Source organism: Oryzias latipes, chromosome 1 (assembly GCF_002234675.1).
Source record: "Oryzias latipes chromosome 1, ASM223467v1".
In the NCBI taxonomy this organism is placed as follows: domain Eukaryota; kingdom Metazoa; phylum Chordata; class Actinopteri; order Beloniformes; family Adrianichthyidae; genus Oryzias; species Oryzias latipes.
Window position 1 is genome coordinate 5333553 of NC_019859.2, and position 15881 is coordinate 5349433.

Below are 15881 nucleotides of genomic sequence, written 5' to 3' on the forward strand. Positions count from 1 at the left end.
TGTGAGGCAAGAGCGCTAACCACTGCGCCACCGTGCAGCCCATGATACCTTTTTCTTAGCATGTTCTTGATCATCGTACTTTTTTTCATGATATCTTTTCTTTATCTCTTTATCGTACGTTATTCAAGTTATACAGTCAGTTGCCTCAATAAAAGCATGTGGTGTCCACCATCCCCCACCTCGAACGTCTGATGGACAGATTCTACCGAACCAGCTTTCAGTCCCGCACAGCCCAAACAAACTTACTCCTGATTGGCAACAGATGTTGGCATGGCAACATTGACTCAGACCAATCACTATCGACTGCCTCCAATGTCAGTAACGCGGAAAAATGGCAACTGAATTGGCTTAATTTTGTTGGAGCCGGAGGTAAGGCCTTTTTCTATGGGTGTCGTCACTCTCACTCAGTCCACTTCTTATATACAGTCAATGCTGCTTACAGACATCGTTTGGCTCCAACATGGAGATGGTAGATTCGTGGGACAATGGCGACTGAATTGGCTTCATTATGTTGGAGCCGGAGGTAAGGCCTTTTTCTATGGGTGTCGTCACTCTCACTCAGTCCACTTCTTATATACAGTCAATGCTGCTTACAAACATCGTCTGGCTCCAACCTGGAGACGGCAGATTCGTGGGCAAATGGCGACTGAATTGGCTTCATTCGATTGGAGTTGGAGGTGACATTTTCTATGGGTGACATCACAGGTATTTTCTTTTTAAAGATTTAGCAAGTTTTCTGTTAGTAATGGCCATACAGAAAGAAAAGTGACAGATTTAACTCACTGTAATGTGTTTCCTCATCCCACATAAATTCTATTAACTCCAGCTCTCCTTTCCTGCTCCGTCCTTCTCATTCTGAACCAGGAGTCGCTCCACCACCTAGCGGCTGCATCTCAAATAGGTCAAACTCATCAACAGCATGAGAAGCCTGGTGAAAACCGCACTCATGCATGGAAACACAAATAACTCGCAGCCAATCATTTGAAGTTCATCCATTCTGCGCTAATGATGCTAATAAGGCTAATGACAAAAAGGATGCTGTGTTCTTCTTTCATGTCAGACATGTAACAAGGACAACATCTCTCTTCCTTAGGACGGCATTGAATGGGTTTTGGCTTCAGAGAGGAACTCAATTCGCTTTGAAAATCTGTTTTTTTGGTTTTGTTTTTTTTGATCATGAGGGAGGAGGCGACTGTAGCAACGGAGAGAAAGCAGGAAAAGGATTGTTTGGAGTCAGAAACACATTTCAAAGGCTTCCCCAAAACCAGCCTGTGAAATCTGAGATGAAACCAGCTAATAAAGCGCCACACAGCAATAAATAATGCAACAAGAGGAAACAACATGAAAGATCTTTTCATCTCCTTATAGAGAGGAAACGGGAAGAGAAGACAAGAATGCCTGCGCGCTCCGTTCTGTTGTTGATCCAATTGTTTGTTGGACTTTCCTTTGAAACTCCGCAGCATTTGGTCAAGAGAACAAACTTATTTCTGGTTTACAAGCTTAAATATGTGTTCAATTAAACTTGTGGCAACAACTAACAAGAAGTGAGGCATGTTTTTAATGACATTCGGTAATAAATTATTGACTTGTGTCTTTTTCCTCCTTTGAATCATCCGAAGTGTTTATGAATCATCTGTTGTGGCTTGAATTTTCCATGCAGCCTTGCAAGAACGGTTTTATTTTATTATTCCTCCTTTTAGCAGCAGCGGCGGCTGACGGCCAAAGACGGGGATCAAACTGACCACAAGGAGAGTGAGCCAAGGCAAGAGCGGCAAAAAGGTTTTGTTCTGCTCGCTTTGTGGAGGTGGGGGTTCCTGCAGAGGATAGAGGGCATGACAGCAGGGAGGAGTACAGCTGTGCAACACTGACATCTTGTGGTCACAAAGTCAAATGACAGCTTCCACATGCACTGCTACAGTGAATGTGGAAAGATTCTGAACATTCAGCTGTGCAAACATTCATTTGTGCATCCCCTTTAATCCTTCACCGTTGTTGTCATTGTAAAAATGTATTAAGAAACCATTTTAAAAACTTTTATTACAGAGCCAGTCATGATGAAAATCATCCTGCTGCTCTGAAGAAATTATACGTCCTAGAAAACAACAGTTTTTTTTTATTTAAGCCAAAAAGGCATAATTATAATTAAAAGACCACTGGGAATGCCTTTAAAGTATACCTTCAGATGCTTCCACACAATGTTTTAAAATGTTTTTGTTTGTTTGTTTTACTGTGTCATAGTTTCTAATAAACAATCTTTACAGAGAAAGAAAATATGGACAATAAGTTCCCCAGCTAACTTCAGCTTCAGAAACATAAAACAGTCTTTCATGAATAATTAAATGCTATTTTGCAGCATTTAACTAATTGAGCTAAAGCTAAATTTGACTAATTGATTTAATGTATATATATTCTGTGTTTTAGTTGAGGATTTGTGGACAAATTGACCTAAGTTAGCCTCTAAAACAGAGCTAAAAATCTGTAAGATACCATTGGTGGATGGTACCTTACAGATTGTGTTTTAACAAAGACAGGGTGGTTATACATAGCAGAGGTCTGTTAAAACACTTGAGTTGTTAAAAAATAAATAAAAAAAGCCCTAAAAAAAAGCCACCATTGTTTACTTCATGTTTTACAGTTATGTCCTTATTAGGTAAAAGTAAATATATTTTCAACAATTTTGTTTACTCTATATACAGCAAAGTTATTTTTTTAATTAAGGTTGCACAATAGAAAATGTTTTACACATATAAACATTTATCCCATCCCATGCATTTTATAAACAGTGTTGGGACTCATTACAAACAAAAAGACATTCTCGTAACTGATTACTGCTAAATATTACATTTAAGTAACATTATCCATAACATGTTCATTATTGTATTACAACAGCGTTTCCACCCAAAATGATTTGTTTACAGCAGTAAGATGTGACATTATGACACAAACAGCCACAAACACACAACTTTTTTTGGTTTTAATGTGGATTTTAAGCTTTTTTTTAGGTTTACTTGGACTTTAATAACTTGGATTCAGTTACTTTTAGCCCTAGGACCAAAAAGCTTTACTTTGCAGACTTGACCTGTTTCAACATGTGTCTATCTGGTTGTTGAAAGTAGGTGCATTCATTTTGCACCTTTTTTTAAATTAGGCAGCATTGTTGGGGGTATTTGGTCTTTTTTCAGGCACACAGGTTTCCTGTTGATCTGTTTCCCCTTTTTTCAAAGCAGATGGCCTGTATTTTTTTATGGTCTAACTTACCAACGTTAAAAGGTCAAAGAACTTCACTTGATTAAAAATAAGCTTATCATTATTACTCATAATTAAAGCATTTTGCAGCTCATATGAATTTGAAATCCATTCTTCACTTGTAAAAATAAGTTTGTGTGGCGTGTTGTTTTCTTTATTGTTTTCTGATAATCAAATAGAAAAGGGAAAAGTGGCGTGCAAAAATAAAATTCTTTTTTTAAATTATAGTAGTGAGTGAGAGAGTAACATTACAACAACGGTTAAAAAACCATAGTCCTCGTATCAAATGGATTTTGCTGGTTTGTAAGAGCGGCAGTAACGCAGTTTCCCCAGCAGGAGGCGATAAACATCTAAATATGTTCTACATTTAATTATTAGTTTTAACTTTTCATTATTCTCTGTCAGCCTTTCTTTTCCTTTTGGTTTCTCTGTGTACTCACGTGCGTGGGCACGCGCGCGCGTGCTGTGAGGATACAGTTGTATAATGCTGAGTGTTTTGCATCACATAAATATCAATAAACAGATTCATAATGCAGGTGTTTCGACAATAGAGCGCTCGCGCCGTGGCTCCATCTCCACGTTTTTATTTTCTGTGGACTGAATCATTGAAAGTTGAAGTGCGCGCGCGCACAGGTCAGTGAGAGGGGGAGGGAGAGCGAAGGAGGGAGGGGTAGGGACCGGATGGATGGATGAGTTAGAAGATTATCGACGTTTAAGCCACGCATCCCGCAGCTCACGCGCTCACCTGCTCGCGGGACGGCGTCCGGTGGCTCGCCTTGGTCTCGAGCCCCGCTCCCCGTGGACTCCAGGTGTTTTGGATTAACGGACTTCCCCTTGCATCCCACGAAGGAGCGGCTGTTTCTTTTTCTGCGGACCTTTTTCCAAGTTCCTCCGGGACCACGGCGCGCGGGTTGACCCGCCCTGAGCTCACGAGGGGATTACACGAGTGACGAGAAAGAAACCCGCGAGCTCACCGGTAAGGTGTTATAGCTTATGGTCAGACTGAAACGGACAAACTGGTTTATTATAAGGAACGATGCTGACGTTCTGTATTTTATCTCCTAACGTGACACAACAGTCCTGCGATTTAATTACATTTTTAGGAGTTTTGGATAAAAAAATATCAACATTTTAGCCCGAAATTGATTTTCTGTAAAAAAAACTCAAACGAGTCAGAAAGTTCGTTTTGAGTACGCGCTCGTGGCTCTACCTGGTCGTTACCTGTGATGATGACGCAAGAAAAGGGGAGGAGTCTCAATTCAGATTGACAAATAACCTGATTCATGGAACCCACTGGAAAGTGTCAGCGCTGAGTCGCTGCTAAAGAATAGATGAACATTCCGTGCATGAAATGTGTGTGCTTTACTAATGCATCAGTACAGGCAGCAGCGCGCACCGCTTCAGCCCTGACGCGCGCGCGCGCGCCCTGCTCCTCCTGCCTTTTTGCTGTTTCATGCTTCCACATTTCCAAACATCTCAGAAGGATCAGACTCTGGTCTGCAGCGCGTGGACTCCTCGGTCGTGGGAGGAGCGTCCTGTGTGCCTCCGTCTGTTCTGTCCTGTCAGGCTGGATTCAAGCAGAAGAATGAGGCTGACTGCATTGTGCAGGCCTCCCAGCCTTTACTCATTTATGAGGCTATTTTTAGAATCAGCCAAGTGTTTTATATTTTTGATTGTTGATTGTTATGTCTAGAACAGATGTCTGTCAAATTCTTAGTGTTAAAGCTTTCGGAGAGAGAAAAAAAATATCTCTTAAACAGTTTATTACAAAATATGAGGTAAATGGGTTTTTAAAAAATACATTTGAATATCATTTTTTTTACTGGAAGTGAATAAAAATCTAACTTGTTTTGTTTTGATTTAATGTTTCATTAAGGCCACCGTCCAAATATAATATTAATCCAGCTAATTCTTTCAACAGACTGTAATTTAATCACGTTTTGTTTCTGTTTAGGTTGTTTAGAGGCCTTTTTTCCCTCAAAAGTTTGAATATTTGACCTTGTTTCTCTGCAGTTTGCTGTACTTAATAACATCCACGTACATAATGACGACACATAACAGCCAAAAGTTAAAACTGGTCATTTCTGAATCAGAAAACAGACTGAAAATAAAAGTGATATCTGCACATCTGTGTATTTATCAATATTATTTTATAAAGCTTCCATAGAGAAATCATGTGTATCTGCATTGTTTCTGGGCATAAAACAGAGAAAGATTTAAATTGCTAAATATTTTGTCAATAAGTTATTGCCCTGCCCTTTTCTTTGGAATTCCACAAGACATTTAAAGGTGCCTAGATTCTGCTAAATCAACCTTTTGAACTCTTAAGTGTAATATAATGTTAATTCCTCACTATAAACAACTGAAAAGCTATAGTTTGATCCATTCACGCATTTCTGAGTATTGCTTTAAAACCTGCGATCTGACCACCAGCCCCTCCCAATCCCCGAAAATCAGAGGTTCCTCACATTGTGACATCATAAATTGAGGAACAGCCCCTTCCAGGAAGAGTCTGCGCTGCAGCACCGCCCCCAGGCTAACACAGAGACACACTTTCTCCACAGAGCTAGCAGTGATGGCTAAAACACTTTCATTTTAAATTCCCATCCATCTTTGCAAAAGTTTGGATGTCGTTTGTTTTCATGAGCAAAACGCAGACACGCTGCTGAGGCCGGCTCTAGGTCCAAGAGTCTTTTCAAGTTGAGTTGGATCACTGAAAGTTCAGCAGTCTCTCCCCTTTCTCAGGTCCTCCCTTAGCTTGGTTTCTCTCGGATGTCTCTGTTAAAGTTTTCTGTTCTTCTCATGCAGAGATTTTATGCTGAATAGAAGTATACGGGTCAGTGAATCAAATACAATATTTCCTTTTGAATCTGTGCCTTTAAATAAAGGTTAAAGCAAAATTCACCTATTTGAAATGAAAAGGAACAAAGACAATTTTTGTGGCTTTCAGAACAAAAGTTAAATATGACGTGAAGTAAGTATTAATTATAGAAATGACAAAAAATGTGATGAATTTCAGTCAAATCCTCTTCAGGGTGAATGAGAGACTCCACAGATGTGTTTCATTCCCTTCAGCTGGTCCGACAATTGGAGAACTTGCAAACAAAACCTCGTCAGAACTGAAAAAGCCTCTTGAATTGGAAGTGAAACATCTTCAGCCTTGAAAAGACTTAATTCCAGATGAGCCAAATAATCTTAAAATCATGATAATAATAATCCTTAATTACTTTTTAGGTAAAATAAATAAAGAAAATAATAACAAAAATTATGTGGCAGAGTAAATTAATAACACAAAAGAAATAATTATTTGTTTGGTAACCCTAAAGGGAGACCAGTTCATCCTTTGTGTTCTTCGAAGGTGGAGATCACAGCGATGAGACAGGGACAGATAGCAGAAAATAAATGTTGAAAAACTGGAAAAAAAGTTTAGGAAAATATGTTGAGGGTCAGCTGAATAAAAAAAGAGAAAGAAAACAACGAGGCCTCCTAAAACAAAGCATTCATATAAGATGAAAAAACATGAAATCATTTTCCCTTTTTTAGCTGTATTCAGACTGGAAAATCCATCGGTCCAGAGCGAGTCCTGAGCCTCTGAGGTCTGCTGTAAAATCTTTTCTTAGAATTTAAGCCTAAACTACATTTCTGAGTATTTTTTTATTCAAATCAACGTGAATCAGAGGCAGGTTAAAAAAGCTCTCAGTTGTGACGCAACCACTGAAATGGACGGGCTAAAGTCTCCCTGCTGTGCTCTAGGCCTGCACAATTAATCCCAAATGTATCGTTATCGCGTTATCAAGCTGTGCAATATCCATATCGCTATAGTCAGCGAAAATCGCAATCAGTGGTAAACCGTAAATGTGCTAAAACAATCTTATGGCAACTTGAACTATTTAATGAATTAAATAAATCCCTTTAGCCATTTGACCAATCAGATGGAGCTTTTACGTTAGATGTTGCCCTCCTATTAGACGACGGTCATTTGGACAATAATTTAAGGAATTTTGACTCTTATTTAAAACTCTTATTTAACTTTTGCAGTGAAATGGAAATGTTTTTGTTGTTTTTGCTAGTTGTTCATTTATCGCAAGTTATATCGCAATATTGATCACTAATATTGCATATCGCAAGTTTTCCTTGTATCGTGTAGCCCTACTGTGCTCCATTCTGATGCATCCACCTGCGTACGAAACGATCCATGACTGTCTTTGTTTTCCTCGTCTGAGCTGGCATCTGGGTGGCTCCAATATTGTTCACCATTTTTGTGGCACCGGTAATGTTAGGTTGTGGTTGTGAGGGGCTGCAAGCTAGTGGGAGAGAGGATGATGGGACATCAGCGCGCCAACATTACCGTGATCAGAGGTGAATTCCTGATAGACTTCTGCTGCTCTGCAGAAAACATGTCTTCCAAACGACATAAGTGTTTTAGTTTTGGCTAAAAACTATTTAATCATTATTAAAAGACTATTGGGAACAATTTTACAATAGTTATAAATATAGCTGGAGGGGGATTTTAAAATGATTTTTATTAGTAGCATCATTTAAAATGTATATATTTTTAAACAATTATTACAAAAATATAGGCAGTGTGCTGCATTTATGAATATTTCACTGGTGGCAGCTCCGTGGGCTACAAAGAGGGAAACAGCTGAGCTTCATAGAAATGACATAGAACTGCAGTAGTTTATCTCCCTGTTATTCTGTGTTGTATTTATGTTAAGCACTGTTTGATTCTAATTAGTGAAAAGTGAATAGATTTCAAATGTACGTACCGTACTTCCATCCTCTGGTTCCTCTGTCAGACCAACGGGGCGCATAGCCTCACATGCATTCACCTTTGCCCGGCAGAAGCCTGTCTGCCTGTCTGTCTGTCTACCCGTCTGTCTGTTTGTCTGTCTCAATTAACTGTCAGGGTCATGAGGTGACCTGGATTATGCGTTTCCATGTGTGAGCTTACGTGTTTGTGTCCATGAGGTGAACTCCTAACTGGATTGTTTTCCCTGCGCTTCCTCTTTAGGAGCAAACAAACAAGACTCAGACAGACTGTCCATAAATTAAAAAATAAAATAAAACACAAGCCCTGGGCAAAACAGCATTTTTTTTTAGTTTAAAGATTGTAAACTAAAATGATAAAAATGACAGAATTTTACCAACGTTGGGCCGGCAGCAGTGTTATCAGTCAAGTGGTTCTAAGCGAAGTGTGGATGTGATTTCAATAACAAATAAAGGACTTAATTATAGTTATGAAAAACATAAACAGGCTAAAACTGGTGTGAGAAAAGCTATATTAAAAAAAAGTATAGAAAAGTTGCAAGTAATAGAAAAAACATTAATCAGAAAAAAATGTTATAGTTAAAAACTAAGGGATCATTGAGACTGGACACATTTGTCTCTCTTGAAGTGAACCAAGTTTTCTGCCTGATTACAGCCAAGCGGACCCTGGTCCAGGACCAGGACTAGATAAAATAGCATTTCTCTGATAAAGAAAGCTAAGCAAAACCAGTTATAGTTCACAAAGTACCTATTAAGACATTTGCATTTTATTTTAAAAAAAGTCAGACTTAAGATGCTTTGATTTAGTAAACTTCTGTTAGTTATGTATCATTTTGAACAACAGTTTTATTTTGGTTTTATTACAGACTGCTGATTAACAGGTATTTGAATAAAGCGGTCCCTCCTTACATTGCAGTTCACTTTTCGCTGTTTCACTGTTTAGTGGATTTTTTCAGGGCAATATTGCATGCTGTATTTTTTTTCACATTGCTCCGTGTCCCGCGTCCTGGTTGGCTGTACAATCTCCTCTGTGCCATGTCTCCTGTACAGAATGCATTTAGTTTGCCAAACTTACAAACATCTTTGATTGCCATGAGATCTTTATTTTCATTCCATAAGTCTGGACTTTTTTTTTCATGAATGTTTGAAGTTTAAACAAGAGAGAAGTCCACATCTGTCTAAGAAAAGTGTTTAGTGAGGGGTCTTACAGCCTTAAGACATCTATAATCCGAGTTTCTAGGTTCCTTTTAGACCTTAACATATGGTCTGTGCAAAATTGTGAGTTTTCCTCATAAGTTTATGAACCCTCACATTTTCATCAACTGTTGGGGTCATAGTTTGAACAAACTCCCTTCTGATGATGAGGAGAATCCCAGTTTCTCTTCTGACATTGACATTTCAGCTTAGTTAGACAAAAATAACTGCTCGTTTACCTGAGATGGAACTTAAATGTCACTCCCTGGATAATTGGAGTTTCATAGTGCCATGATCGCAGGGCTCAAGTTTCCCTTTCTCACCTTTTTTTTTCCAGTTTTGCAAATGCATGCATTCTTGCCCCCTTCCCTCCTTTCCTCTGTCCCTCCTTCTCTGCGACTCGCTGTCTTCCTCGGTGTGCGCTGGTATGCCTGTAAGTTGTTGGTAGAACGAAGCGGCTGCATTATCTGGATGCATTATTGATGCCGGCAGCACTCCCACTAACAGGCGCACAAGTTCTGAGCGCTCGCTCGCTCACTGAATGAAAACATACATCCAGTTGTGGAAACCAAACACGTCGCCCCACAACCGCAACAAGAAAGACGTGTCTCAGTGTCGAAAAAAGAGGGAATGACGGCGATCTTTGGGACAGAACCGCTCTTTCTTTGAACCCTGAAACAAGTGGAGAGCAAAGGTTGTCCACACGCTGCCCAGAGGAGTCCTGAAAAAGAGTTAAACTGATATCAAAACAAAAGGAGGCGGGCAGGAAGAAAGAGCGAAAGTTCTAACAGAAACCAGAAGCAGGAGGAGCAGAAGAGTTCCCAGCATCTCTTTTCCCAAGGCTTTGTAAAGGCCTCATTAAATATGGATGGGTTTGGAGCAGAGCGGGGAGATGTGGGACCTCGCAACAGAACAGGCAGGCAGGCAGGCCCTGTTCTGCTCTTCTATTCTACTTCTTCAGCTAACTGTGGTCTTCAGCTGTCAGTCATCCATCCTTCAGCTGTGCAATCATCTGCCTCACCGGGGAAAAGTGTGTCTTTTTTCACGAGTGCTTTTCTTTTCTTCCTGACTACCTCCTTCCTGTTACAACTCCTGCGCCGTCTCACTTTTAGACGTTTCAGTTTTTCCCTCCTTATTTCTTAACAACAATCTCATGCTTTATTTATGTCATTAGGAGATGAAGAAGCATGGTCCTCCTCAGGAGAAGCATGGGCGGAGCAGAACAGCACTGTAACAGCTGCCTCCATGGAGCCCTGACCCTCAGGGCAGAGAGCAGGTGAGTTTTTCTGTTAAAGAAAAAGGTTTTGCAGTTGATGGAGTCAGTGAACGCTGAGCTGCAGCCTCTCTGTCACCTTAAACACAAGCGTAAGGCTGAAGTGAGGCTCAGTCTAATCTGGCTCAGCAGGAGTGACGCACAAAGTCTCTGCCGCTGTCTGCAGACCAAACTCTGTACCGGTAATCTCATTTGCCTGCTCCATCCATGTCTCTGCATGTGCGCATGCTGTGTGCAACAAATGCTCCAATTGGTTTCTTGTTTCAGCACAACATAAACTTCACCACATCTTAAGAAGAACACTCGTTTTTCCTCTGGTTAATGGGACATTTCCAAGTAGAAGGACATTTCTGAGGGCTGTCTTAATTAGAGGAGACATCTAGTTATTGCTCCTCGGTTGAAATCCACTTGTCTGAAGCAGATGTAAAACACGGCATTCATTTAAAAATATTCATTGTTTTTGCATATTTGAGGTGTTGAAATATCTCATTTGCAAGTATTGCATGTTCCCGTGTTGTCGTCTGCGTGACCTAACTTCTAAAGCCTTTTTGCCGCTCAGGCGCCATGTTGTCACCTATGCAACGTGCACAAAACAAGCTACGCAATGCGCGTGGTGACTTCATTCACAGCGGCTGGAATCGATAAAGGAATCGTTTGAAAAAAATGGTAAATTAACCCAAGGATTTGAAATAGTGGGAACTGGTTTCAAGATTCATTTTTTTATCAGTGAAAACAAGGAAAATGCATTTGGAGCATCAACAACAACAACAGTCACTCAGTTCAGTTCACCAAATAAATACCCAATAAATAAATAACCAAAAGTGCAGCATCAGTACACATAGGAACACAGCAAGGACTAAACAAAAAAATAAATATATAATAAATATATAAGACATTCAGCGTACACAGATGTTGAGTCAGTAGCAGCTTGATGTTGATTGTGCTCCGGTTGAGATGGTTGGAGAGGGGTGGGGGGCAGTCGGTGGGCGGGACTGTTCAACAGCCGCACAGCCTGTACCTGGTTCCCGGTAAATTCATAAAAATATAGTTCTGTCTGTATAGTTCAGTACTATTTTGACTTTTTTTTAAACGATTATCAAGTGTTTTTGGATTTTAAGTTATGATCTGATCTTTGAAATTGCTGTTGTGGTCCTGGGACACAGTTTAGTTTATGAGTTTGGACGTTCACTCTTATTGCTGTCATTCTGTCTGAATTGCTTTGCTGCCATATTGCCATATTCTGGTTTTATTTGTATTTTAATACAATATGTTTACATATGTTTCTAATGTTGCTTCTTTTTATTTAAAATAGCAATAGCACTTTGCAGGAGTTTAAAAGGGAACTAATCCCCACAAGTTTCCAAACTTTTTGGCTGCAAATGTGCTGAAGGTCTTCAAAATAAAAGCTGTAATTTTGTCAAAATCTGATTATCTGCTAACCTGAAAAAACATTTGATCTCATTTTAACATTTGATTTAACATAACATAAAGTCAGACAACTAAATAAAACATGAATTCAAAGTTCTGTAAATGTGAAAGGCGTTACAATGGTTGCAGTTTACGTTTGGTCCATGTTTTCTGATAGCATTTGAACACCTTTCACTGCTATGTAGCTCGCTTCAGTGACATATAGTATAGCCCTGTGACACAAAAACATGAAATGACCCAATGACCTTTTCGAGGGGAACTCATTTTCAAAATTAATCATAAAGGGGGGCCAAGTGAAGCTTTAAAAGTAACCACAGTGTTTTTAGTAATGCCAGTATGGAGTAATCCAACCATCCATCCGTTTTCTTTAGCCGCTGTATCACGGGGCTGCTGGAGCCTTACCTGGAGCCTAACCAGGCCTCTGGTTTCCAAAGGTGGGGTTCTGTCACACTATGACACACCCATACACACTCACAATCACACCTTGGGGCAATTTAAAGTAAGTAATTAGCCTATGAAGCATGTCTTTGTGGGAGGAAGCCCGGAGGAAACTCACACATGCACGGGGGAGAACATGCAAACTCCACAGAGGAAGGACCCAGCTGGGATTTGAACCAGCCTCTTTTTGCTATGAGGCAGAGGTGCTAACCACTGTGCATTCTTGTGAAAAAAGATTTTTTTTAAATCCAAATTTAAATTTGATCTTTTGGAAGCTATTTTAATTTTTAGAACAAGTGGTGAGTAATTAATTACAGTTTGAGGTAACATTGTTCTGAAAGTCAGTCCAAAGTAAAATGGACCAGGATTTACAGCATATATAAACATGATCTAATCAGGATCTTTTATTTAAGTCAAGTTGTAGATTCATTTTAATCCCTGTCTTTTTGCTGACAGGCTGCCAGTACATTTTCTGGGATTTTATATAACGGGAATGTTTGCATCTCACTTTATAGAATTTTTACAGGACTACTTTTTAATATTTGACCTAAGAATGAGCTAAATCCTGCATCAATTCCCTGCTTTCTTATTTTCCTCATGTTCTTTGCTTTGACCCTGCAAACATCATGGGTCAAAGGAGGAGAACAGAGAGCCCTTGTAGAATTCAGCTAAGCCTTCCCCTTTAGCAAAGACGTGACCATAAAGTGTGGTAGAATATTCTAATAATGTTCCGTTTAGATTGTTTGGATGTGGAAAAACAAGAGAGGGCAGAACTTTATGAAACTATTTCTTTTTTACTTGTTTTTTTTTTACTTGTTTGTTTACATATTTAATTTAGACTTGATTATCTTTCGAGAAATACAAGGAATCTGGAAAACTTCACTCGCACTGTTCAGTAGCAGGTATTTATCTCTGAGTCAAACTGGTTGAAGTTTTAGCTAAAGATCCATTATAGGTCAGTGAATCAGATCGTTCGTATAAGTCCGTATTTTAGGAGTTGGTATTGGAGCCTCGTCACGGCATGACTGCTCCTGAACCATCTTGACTCTTCATCGTATCGTCAACCACAAATTATTATATGAAGCGTTGAAATGAACCGTTACACCCCAACTGTTTTCAGATACATGTGATCAACGTGACATCAAAATATCAGTCACAGTCAGAGTTAGAAGTCAGGCAAGCAAAGAGCACAATGACCTCTAGATTTAGCTGCATTCTCAGACTCTCAGGGGCTCAGCGTCTTTAGCTAATAAAAAAGGAAAGCAGCCACCCCAGCAGTGTGGTGACTTTCAGACCTTCAACGTTTCAATGACCTCCCAATGTTTCAAAAATCTCTTAAAACTCATCTTTTTAAAATTGCTTTTAATCTTTCATTTCTATCTTTTTATTTTTATTCTATTTGTTCTTGTTTTGTATTGACTGTTTTTACTCACGTGATGTAAAGCATCTTTGTGTGCAATCAAAAGCGCTATACAAATGTATGTAGTCAAGTTAGAAACTGGCCAATCAGATGTTTCAGTAAAAGTATGTGGTCTCACATCAAACATTCAAAGTGTCTGATTGACAGATTCTCCAGAGCACGCTTTCAAATGGTAGTGCAGATTTCCAACAAGCTCACTCCTGATTGGCGAGAGTGGTTACCATAGAAATGTTGACATACAAATGACCGACTTGGACCAATCACTGCTTACTGACGATGCCTGGTTCCAACATGGTGACGTCCGTTTCATTAAAAAAATGGTGACTGAACTGACTTCATTTGGTTGAAATCGGTAGCAAGTCATTTTCTATGGAAAACGTCACACGCTCCAGTTCTGTTGATTGAGACTGTAAGTCGAGAACTGAGAGCGAAGAAGAAGAGAAACGAAAAGACAAAAGAAAGAAAAAACTAAATAGCAGCTAATAAAAATAAACACTTTTTTGATTTTATTTGGTAACAGTTTTAAGTTTAGAGTTTTATTTTTTAATTCAAGTTTCTAATTTACAGTTATATTTTTGATTAAAATATAAATACAATAAAAGTGGACGGGATAGAAGATGAAAAAAAAAGTTTACAATATTTCCTTCACCTTTACAAATTTCTTTTTTTTTTACTAATTTACAATCTGAAATTTCCTCCACTTTAAACTCCTGATTGGAGCCCATAGACTCTGCCAGCTTTGAAAAAAATCAAGCGGTTGTGTTTCTTCGGCTGGGAGGAAAGATGTAATCGCTTATGTCTCTGACCTGGTTAGTCATGGCTATAACTCCTTGCTTGGAGCCATCCAGACCAGATGTCTATTTAAAGCAACTCCCTTCTTCTTTATGGTGTCCAGCCACAAGCTAAATTTAGCAGGACGATCTTAATCTTGGTCGCAGCTCTTCGCCATAATAAAAAAATCATTGTAAATCAATCAGAAAGGTGTGGTCTCTCCTTTTGTCTGCGTTTTCCCTGCAAAGGACAGCGATTGCGGAACTGCAGAGATAGTAGCAATCTCTGTTATCGCATCAATATTTAGTGTTGGCGGGTTAATGGACAACGACAGATGATGATGCGTTGTTTTATCAATGTCTGCTTCAACCTTTGACCCTAAATAGCTGAGGCATTTGTCTAGAGCTGCCAATCTAACCAATCTACGTCTAGACAAAACCCAATTAAGGGAGCTTATCATCAGGTCCACGCATTTCTCTTTGTTAGAAGCAGCTATGCTGTGGAACATCATTTTTCTGTGCAAGAGGAAGTTGGAGTTTCACAACAGCAACGTCCATGAAGGCCAACCGGAACGGGACAGCCCACAGCGCCACCTTCAAGCGTCACCACACCACTATGAACTCAAAACGGGTTTTGAGATTTGCTGAATTGGGGTCACACATTGCATCTCAAGGGGAAACGCTTGGGTTTCTACTGAGATAAGATAAAAGCTGCTCCATATCAGTTTCACTTTGTCTCAAACGTGTTGCTTGTCTGTAGAAGCAGATTCTTGCATTTATCATTTCTGGATCACAAGGAAACGTTTTCCACAACAAAACATGCATTTTGTTTGTAACTTGATTTGTAGCATAAATAATACAACAGTTAAAGGGGGGGGGGGTTAATTTACATAAACATTTCTGCTGTTTTTGACACAGAGAGATGGATCCTACGGCAGAATCGAAACTTTGTTTGATTGGAAGCCCTTTTGTTCCTAAAATTTTTAGATTTGCTTCCAGAGTTCTTAGCAAACACACTTGTAACAGGCTGTCTAAATTTATTCTATGGTAGAGCACAAAATTAATCACTTATGCATTGCAGTTCCAGACTATTACATCACCACTACCGTGTCTGACTGCTGCTGCCTAGTTCCTCACTTGTGGGAGGATTTTAAAAACTTCCCCAACAAATACAAGTATTTCCCATTTAGGGAAAAAAAATCTCATGGGTTTTCTAGAGTCTCAAATACGGAAATTGCCTTGTAAACCTTTCAGGATGATTGGAGTCGAGACCACAAATCCTTTTAAAGACCCACTCCGATCATCTTTGAGCCATTGGCCTTTTAATTATGATTATGTGGTT

General features: G+C 39.4%; 1 protein-coding gene across 1 annotated transcript in view; it reads left to right on the forward strand.

Moving 5' to 3' along the window:
* The first annotated feature begins 3755 nt into the window (after positions 1–3755).
* The window catches only part of LOC101159414 (FERM and PDZ domain-containing protein 1), a 54045-nt gene continuing 41919 nt past the window's right edge, over positions 3756–15881 (forward strand). The window contains exons 1-2 of the mRNA XM_011486140.3: positions 3756–4222; positions 10385–10486. The gene's annotated coding sequence lies outside the window, so the exon portion shown is untranslated. The remainder of the gene's footprint in view (positions 4223–10384; positions 10487–15881) is intronic.